Raw genomic sequence first — 8688 nt, 5'->3', positions numbered from 1 at the left:
TTAATCCTAGCCATATTCTTAGTGAATTAAAGACTCATGTGGTCAGAAAAAGAGATATACAGTAAAGACAGATTCTGTGAGGCTTGATCATCTCCAGTCAGGACTTGATCATAATTCTAAATTTTCTTTAGGTCTCCATAAGATTATCAGTGCCCCCAATTAGCAGGAAGTAGCCTGGAAAACTATGCCCACATTCCCAAAAAATGTATTATGGATGTTTGCCTTTGTTTACAAAGTTGGTTACAAGTTGTTATGGATAACAGTCAGTAGAAAAGTTAAACCAAGGAGATTTGATTCAGAGTTCTTGTTTTTTAAAAGGGGAAATGCTGTGGGACAATGGTCTGCACCCTGTCACTTGTATTTTAAATAAATGCTGATTGGCCAATAGCCAGGCAAGAAGTATAGGCAGGGTGATCAGGCAGGAAGAAGAGAGAATTCTGGGAAGAAGGATGTTTCAGTCTGCAGTCGTCACCCAGACACAGAGTAAGCAAGATGTGACTGCCTTGCTGAAAAAGGTACAAAGCCATGTGGCTAACACAGACAAGAATTATGGGCTAATATAAGTTATAAGAGTTAATAAGAAGCCTGAGCTACCTGGACAACCAGTTTATAATTAATATAGACCTCTGTGTGTTTCTTTAGGACTGAATGGCTGTGGGTCCTGGTGGGACAGAAACCTCTGTCGACATATGTATGCTTTCTATAACACAGTTACTTTCTCAGTAAGGTACCTAACAGCCTGCAATGCTTAGAAACTCTAAATGGCATTTCAGCATTATGCCTAGGGACCACTTGACACAATTAAGTCGCCAGAAAAGCACAAAGATGCAAAAGATAGCAATAAATGAAGAAAGGCACTTAGTGCTGAGAACTGAGACAAGAAGGCAGACCACTATTTAAAAAGGTTTTTAATGTGTATGTTTTGTTCACCTGTATGTATGTGCACCGTGTGTGTGCTTGGTGCTCAGGAGGTCAGAAGAGAGGGTCAGATCCCTTGGGACTGGTTTTTCAAGACAGGGTTTTTCTGTGTAACAGCCTTGGTTGTCCTGGAATTTACTCTGTAGACCAGGCTGGTCATGAACTCAAGAGATCTACCTGTCTCTACCTCCTGAGTTCTGGGATTAAAGGTATGCACCACTTCTACCTGACAAGATTTTTTTTTTATTGTTGTTGTTGTTTGAGACAGGGTTTTTCTTTGTAGCCCTAGCTGTCCTGGAACTCACTCTGTGGACCAGGCTGGCCTTGAACTCACAGAGATCCGCCTGCCTCTGCCTCCCAACTGCTGGGATTAAAGGTGTGTGCCATGACCGCCCTGCAAAAATATTCTTTAAAAATTATTTTAAAAACGCATTTAAATCTCTCTCTCTCTCTCTCTCTCTCTGTGTGTGTGTGTGTGTGTGTCTGTGTGAATATTTACATACAAGTGCAGGTTCCTGTGAAAGTAGAGGCCAGAGGTGACAGCTTGACCTGGAGTCATAGGTAGTTGTGAGACACCTGATATGAGTGCTTAGAACTGAACTTGGATCCTCTACCAGAGCAGTACACACTATTAACAGCATAGCCAGCTCTCCAGCCTTCTTAACATTCATCTGCCATAAAGAATCTGAGCATGCAAAAATAGCTGGCATGTGTGCACACATCTAGCTGCTGACACAAACAGTGCTTGGACTCAAGCAGCAGGTCCCTGTAAGCTTTATAATAATTTATAAATATTTATAAAAAGTTACAATTTTTTGTGTGTGTGTGGTTTGTGTATATGCAGGTGATGCACACTCATGAACTTGCAGAGGCCAAAGGAGGATGTCAAGTGTCCAGTTCTACAAGCTCCATCTTATTCCCTTGAGACAGGGTCTCAAACTGAACCTGGCGGTCAGCAAACCACAGCAAGTCTCCTGCTTTCATCGTCCAGCCCTAAGCAGTAGGGCTACAAGTAGCTGTACAACCATGCCCGTCTTCTTATGTGTGTTCTGAGCACTTGAACTTCGGTCTTCTTGCTTGTCCACCGAACACTCTCACCTTCAGGGCCATCTCCCTAATCTCCTTCAAGTTTTTGCACTCTGTTCTCACCCTGCACATCTCTGGATTCAGCATCTTCCAGAACCATGACACCATGCATCTTTTTGGTTTATTTAAGGGAAACAGCTAAGACTATTATTTGATCATTACTGTGTTCTTAATGCAAAATAGTAGACGTTTGCCTCAGAGATGCCGTATTCCACAACCCTACACTTAGAAGGTTTAATTTTGCTTACTCTATTGTTTCCCCCCTCCCTCTTCTTTTGGATAGTGCAATCGAAATCTTTCCATACGCTAATGCTACAGCACCACGAATTACAAAGGTATCAAAGCGATGATCTTGTCTACCTGTCCAAAAAGCACCCTATCTCCTTTCTCTGTGGTTCCCGACCTTCAGGCCTTCACAGCCGCCCCTGGCTTCCACGGTCTTTGTAAACCTGTGTCTTTTAGCCAGTGACTCAACCTCTGTTCACTGCATATACCTGGCCCAGCGTAAAAGGCCTGGGTGCAGGGAGACAGCTTTTAGGCCCACCCCCCAGCTTTGAATCTGGTATGGTCTTGGGCAAGACCCTCCTCAGGCCTAACTTTTACTAGCTGTGAAATGCATGGATCAGCCCCAAGAATTTCAAAGTGTGTGACTGGACTGTGATTATCTCTGAGTCGTAAAGAATGGGTGCTAAGGTGGCGATGTCTTGCTCACAAAGCCATTTTTTTGTTGTTGAAAACGAGAAACTCTAGGTAGAAATTTAAGTGGGACACTGGGTGAGGCCTGGAAGGATGCGTGCAGAATAAGCGTACGGCTATTTCAATGTAGGGGGTGGGTGTGGCGGGTGGTTGAGCCCGAAGAGGGTGGCCCAACATCCCTGCAAACCTGAGCGTCTGGAGGCTGAAGCCCTTGCCGAGGCCGGTGGGGGACCGCTGCTGCAGCGGCTGCGCACTGGCTTTACCAGCCGGTTCATTTGCGTGTCTCCGCCCCTGCGACAAGCTGGTTGGAGAAGCGCGGTATGGTGCTTCACTCTGATTGGCTGATCAGCCTGCCGTTCAGGCCCGGGAGTGGACGGTTCCTACTGCGGCTGGGCACCGGCTGGGCTCCCGCGTCGGCCCCGCGTTTCAAGCTTGCGCCCGGCCTATTCTCAACCCGGCTTGGCCCGGCCCCGGCCTCGGAACGAAGGCGCCGCTGCCGCTGGGCCTCTCGCAGGGCCATGAGGAAGCGGCGGCAGCCACTGTGGCTCGCGTCAAGGTGACCAGCCGGGACTGCAGCGGCGAGAGAGGCGGTGAGAGGAGCCGCTGGCGGGGCGGGGTGGGGCGGGGGGGGGAGGGGCCCGGGGCTCGAGTAGCTGCAGGTGCGGGGGGCGGGACCCCAGGCCTGAGGGGCCGGGGCGGGGCCTGGGCTCGAGGGCGGGGCCTGGCTGAGGGGCGGAGCTATGGACGGCTCGGGTCCCTGGGGCGCGAATGACAGCGTGTGGGGGGGGGGGGGACGGGAAAGGGCGCAGGTGCGGGAGGCGGGGCCCGCGGCCTGAGGGGGCCGGAGTCGAGGGGCCTGGGCTCTGCGCGGGGATCTTGGGCGGGCTCCAGGGACGGGAACTAGAACCGGTGTGCGGGCTAGAGGCGGAGAAAGGGCTCAGGTGTGGTGGGCGGGGGGCGGCAGTGGGAGGGGGCTGCGAGGAGAGCCGGGGAAAAGCACAGGTGCAGTGGGCGGGGCTGGGGAAACCCTGTAGGGGCGGGGGGCGGGGCTGAGGATCGTTGGCTGGTCCGGAAGCGGGGCCGCAGGTGAGGAGCTGCGGGTGGGTGAGTGGGACCCACCCGGGAGAAGGGAAACTGCCGTCTCCGTTGTCCCGGCTTTGGCTTCTCTGAGGGCTCTGGAGGCATCCACGGCTGCCTCTAGGAGAGGCGGGCCAGGCCTGCTTGTGTCTTTGCGGAGTGGCACTAGGATCGCAGTTCCCCTGGTTAATAGGCCGGCTGTTTCCCTGTGCCACGCCAAGCCCTAAGTGCGGCGTGCTATTTTTTTTTTTTTCTTTTTAAACTCCCCTGTTGCTGAAGGGGTATGGCTGGATTGCGGGGTGGTTGGCTTTCATTGGTTGATCGGTTTTTGGAAAATGTATGCTCTTCTGGGTAGTCGTTGGTGCGATGCTCGGAAGGGGTCTGGATTGTTGACTGCCGGCAGCAGATGCTCCTGCAGGTCTTCAGAAAGCTGGTCTCAAAAAGATCGAAAGGATAGCGTGGTGAGTGAGGGTGAAGAGGCAGAACTCGAGCCAAAACTCCGCTTTCTGGCTCTGTGACGCCTGGGAGTTATCTTTGCCTTTTTGAGTGTTTTGTTGTTTGCAACATGAGCATCCCGATGCCTAATTGTAACCTTCCAAAATGGCCAGAGGGAATTGCTTGACAAAAGGTGACATGAGGCCTCTTTCTTGAGTGTTTGGAATGAGGTTTGTGCTGAGAAACCCCTCCTCCAAACTAGTGGAGTTTCAGATCATGGTGCTCCCTGTGAGGCCTTGGAGCTGGCTACTGTGGCCTGGGGAGGCACTGTCAATGAAAAGTGCAGTGTGTTTAGTTGTTGGCTGACCTTTAGACCCCAGGCTCAGGGAGGGCTCTATGCTGATGGATTAGGTTTATAGCAGAGCCTTATGGAATGCTCCCACTCCCATTCAACTTGATTCTGCCATGCTCCAGAAGGAAGACTTCAGGATGAAGAGCACCACGGACCTTCATTAGGTGTTTACCGAGACAGAGATAAGGGAGAGAGACGATATGGCTCCTGTGCTCCAGAAATATCCTTTATCTGCATGTGACCTTTGGGTACCCCATGTTACCTCACTAGTAGTTGGCCGATCTGACCTGCGGTCCTTTCTGTCTGTGCCATGTGGACAGACGCTTCTTGCTGGCTTAAATTTGTTTTCATTTTAGAAGCTCAGGACTTTTGGGGACCAAACAGCACAGTGCTGGCTTCCCTTACTTCAACTGGTATGGTGATCCAGTGGTAATATGGAGATATCTCAGGGATAGGCTCTTGTTGGGGGAGCACTTGTGTGGCAGGTGCTAGGACTAGAAGGAGCATGAGTGAGTTGTTCCACCCTGTCTTGGCAGAAGCTATGCAAGTGTCTCTTAGGGGCTGCCCTTCTCAGATCTTACGTGTCAGAATGAAGCCCCAAGCCTGGTGGCTAACAATAAAAGAACATACCAGAGAATGAGATGATTCATTTTTCTTCTTAAAAGTGTTTTTATTATATTTATTTTGTGTTTGTGCATGTGGAGGTCAGAGGATAATTTGTGGGAGTCTGTCCTCTGCTTCTACCATGTGGGTCCCAGGTATCAAACTCAGGTGTTCAGGCTTGGTGGTAGGCACCTTTAATTTCTGAGCCATTTCACAGGCCCCATGATTGGCTTTTCAATTTGCTATTGGGGGTGCTAGCATTCAGAGCTGAGAAAAAACTGCATAATAGAAAACTGTTACCTCTAAAACCAGTGTGGCCTGTCCCAGCCTCCTGCTCTCCACTCTGGCTTGGTGGACAGGCAGATTGTCTTGGAGCTCCCACTATTCTTCCTGCTGTGTAACCTAGTACCAGCTTTTTTATCTTCTCAGCTTTGGTTTCCTTATTTGTAAAAATTAAGAACAAGCCTGAATATTTTGTAAAAGTGTTGTGAAGCATCAGTAAGCTATCTGAAGGTGCTTCAGTGACTTGGCACCCAGTCTTGGTACCTTTCTCTTCCTGCCCTGTCCCCTCCTGCTGGCTTCCAACAGCTCTTACTAAGAACAGCATGTGGCATGCAAAGAGTTGAGGACCAGGGATTCTGAGGCCTCTGCTTCTTACATAACCTTAAACAAGTCTCCTTCCCTTCCCAGACCTGCGTTTTCTTAGCTGAGTGGGAGAATGCTGGACTGTGCGATCCTTGGGAGTCTTAGCTCTGGCTTCTTCTGATGGCAAGCTGAAAATCTTCACACCTTTCAGAAAAGCAGGAAAGTGGAGGCCAGTGACCTGTGGTTTAGTTCTTTTAGAAATATCTGTATAGGAGCTGAAGAGATGCCTCAGTATTTTGGACACTTGGTAATCTTCCAGAGGACCTGAGTTCAGTTCCTAGCACCCACATCAGACAGCTCACAACTGCCTGTTTCGGAAAATAAAACAGCATTATAGCCTCTGTTTGGCAGCTTGTAGGGAGTTACCAAATCTTGAAGGAGCAGATGAAGGATGTTCAACTCTAGGAAGCTTCTCTGGCTGACTGTCAGCACCGCTTGCAAGTCTGTTGTGCCATTAGCATGGGTTTTGTCTGTTGCACAAGAGTGTCATGGCCAGGTGTAGTGGTGCACATCATTAATCCCAGCATTCATGAGGCAGAGGCATATAGATCGCTGTGCTTTCAAGGCCAGTCTGGTCTACACAGTGAGTTCCAGGCCCCTCAGGATTACATAGACCTGGTCTCAAAGAAAATAATCTACAAAAGCTATGAAACAGGAAGAGTTAAATTGGGATGAGGATTGGGAGGGCAGGGTAAGGGAATACAGGAAGGGATAAATAAAGTCTTATGGAAATCTACTATAGAAGCTTCCATACATGTGTGTGTATACACATGTATCTATACATATATTACACACTCATATATACATAATACACATATATAAAAAGCTAAAATAGGGTTACCCTGTAACAGCATACCAGTGTCCCACTTGATACCTCAGACTCACAAATAAAAGTGCAGTTCCAGGTATTAGTTAGCCTCTTAAGAGTTGTTGGCCTTTAAGAGTTGAGATTCCTTAGACCCTCAAATGCTATAGGCTATTGTCAATGCTATTGGTTACTCTTCAGAACTTGATGTTAAGACCCTGTTGCTGAAGATACCACATACTTGGATCATAGAACATGGAGAAACCAAACTGATAGTCATCTGGAAGCTTCATTCCTACTGGCCAGCTTCCATAGTCCTGGTTTACCCCTCTAGCTGTGCATTCCATCAGAGGAGAAAAGTAATCTTCAGTCCTACCCAACTAAGAACCCTGTGAACTCAGTGATTTGCCTGGCAAGACGTGACCACTGGTGCACTAGTGGCATGAATGTCATGGTAGATTCCAGTCATTTTCTAATTGGACTTAAGGCTTGCTCCACAAGATGAAACCAATACCTGGAACTATTATGGGGCCAAGAACCTGTGCCTAGACAGGTCATATGCCCCAGGTAAGAACCTACTAAATGATTTTGCTAAATAGACAGTATTAAACCAACTCCTAATACTTACTGTTATACCTGTAGAGTAGAACATCCCTCAGCCCTCATCAGGAAAGCTGCTTCTTACAGTAGATGGTAGTTAACACAAACTCACAACTGGTTAAGATGCAGAAAATCAGCGACAGTAGAGTACTCAACCCTAGAGGGACCCCTGTATCACGTCCCTCTTCCTAAGGCTCAAGGATCATTAAAGAGGGAGGGGTGGAAAGACTGAGGAGCTGCAGGTGGTGGGTGAAGATGAGAGAGCAGTGTTCTCCAGACACAGCAGGGCAGCTGCACACAGGAACCCAGGGGTCCTGCCAGCATGCACAAGACCCATGCAAGTTGAAGCTAGACCATATTCCAGCATGGAAAGGGGAGGTGGACATGAAGTTCCACTCCTGGCTGCAGAGCAGTTGGCAATTGATAGCTGCTGGAAGAGGTGAGAATCAGTTTTCTTTAAGTGTAGTCCTTTGCCATACTCTTAAGACGTTTTCCACACGTCTAAGAATATATGTGCAGCACAAGTTGGACTTGATGGGTTTAAAACAAAAACAAAGAGGAAACAGAGTTGAAGGGATGGATCTGGGAGGAGTTGGGGTGAAGTGATCAAAACACATTATAGAAATTCTCAAAGAACTAGTAAAAACCGAAGGAAAGCAAAGCCTCCTACAGCCCTGCCTCACTGCACACTGAGCTCATGCAGTCTGTTCACATGGTCTTTCTTGGTCACAGTCATTGCTTTTAAATATTGTGGTAAAATTTTTATCTCTTAAGAAGTTTAAACAAAAATTACAGGGATTATTTTAAGCAAGTAGGGAGCTCAGCTGGGAGGTGTCTGTCTGAGTTTCTAGTCCTCTCCCTGGAGGCAGCTGCTGTGAGCAGGTTTTTTTTGTTGTTGTTGTTTATTCTGGTTTTTTTTCCTATTGTAGCAGTTTATACAGATTTCCCTCTCCCCACCTTGTGTATTCCCTTTCTCATTTGAAAGTGGTTCCAACAGTAGAGAATGTTCCAGCTGGTACATAGAATTCCTCTGATACTGTAAGCACTGGTTTTTCTCTCCCCACCCCATGGTGTTTACTCAGCCCTGGCTAGCAGGCATTGTTTAGAAGACTAACAAAAGATGCCCTCCCCTTTTTTTTCTCTAGGAATGAAATGGCTTTGGTCCCAGTGAACAATAGGTTAAAGGGCAGTCCATGTATCTGAATGTGAGACAGAGAACTGAAAGAGAAAGGAAAAGGGATTTGGTTGCTGGCAATTAAGAATTGATTTTTTATTTAGTTCTTGATTTGAAGTCTAGCCCTGGCTAATGTGATAGTGGCAACTTACTTACTGGTCCTGCATCTTGGCTTCCTTGTCTGTAAGATGGGTGCCGGTGGTCAGATTTATTTTGGGTTTGTGCAGCGGAGAGAGAGCATCATGCTAGCAGAGCACTCAAAGCATAGCTGCAGGCCATGTAGATGCCTGGAGCAGG

General features: G+C 48.1%; 1 protein-coding gene across 7 annotated transcripts in view; it reads left to right on the top strand.

The window, feature by feature from the left end:
• Window positions 1-3078: 3078 nt before the first annotated feature.
• The window catches only part of Ralgps1 (Ral GEF with PH domain and SH3 binding motif 1), a 225037-nt gene continuing 219427 nt past the window's right edge, over window positions 3079-8688 (top strand). For 6 of the 7 annotated variants that reach the window (XM_038336143.1, XM_038336145.1, XM_038336144.1 and 3 more), the window contains exon 1: window positions 3079-3290. The gene's annotated coding sequence lies outside the window, so the exon portion shown is untranslated. Of the gene's footprint in view, window positions 3291-3744; window positions 3787-8688 lie in introns of those variants that run through there. The other variant, XM_038336140.1, reaches the window with a different exon arrangement.

This window comes from Arvicola amphibius, chromosome 7 (genome assembly GCF_903992535.2).
Source record: "Arvicola amphibius chromosome 7, mArvAmp1.2, whole genome shotgun sequence".
Classification (NCBI taxonomy): Eukaryota; Metazoa; Chordata; class Mammalia; order Rodentia; family Cricetidae; genus Arvicola; species Arvicola amphibius.
This window is presented reverse-complemented; position numbering and strand designations above follow the sequence as displayed.